Genomic DNA, 204 nt, shown 5'->3' on the forward strand with positions numbered 1-204 from the left:
CTTCGGGAAAAACACAATGAAGCCAAAAAGAAAAAAACAAACCCGAAAGTCGGTATAAAAGGAATACATGGAAACAAAGGAAAGAAAAAAGGCGATTAAATGTAAAGAAGAGACTAAAAGAAGAAAACAGAATAATTAACAAAATTTACATACAGTTCTGCTTAAAGAATAGCAGAGTAAAAGAGGGCAGTGCAACGCATACTG

The 204-nt window shown here is 33.3% G+C and overlaps 1 protein-coding gene across 1 annotated transcript in view; it reads right to left on the bottom strand.

Annotated features, from left to right (window-relative positions):
• Positions 1 to 204, bottom strand: part of LOC119592543 (serine/threonine-protein kinase BRSK2-like) — a gene marked incomplete at its 5' end in the record, with an annotated part of 48,994 nt that overhangs the window by 13,307 nt on the left and 35,483 nt on the right.

Source organism: Penaeus monodon, chromosome 30 (assembly GCF_015228065.2).
Source record: "Penaeus monodon isolate SGIC_2016 chromosome 30, NSTDA_Pmon_1, whole genome shotgun sequence".
NCBI lineage: Eukaryota > Metazoa > Arthropoda > Malacostraca > Decapoda > Penaeidae > Penaeus > Penaeus monodon.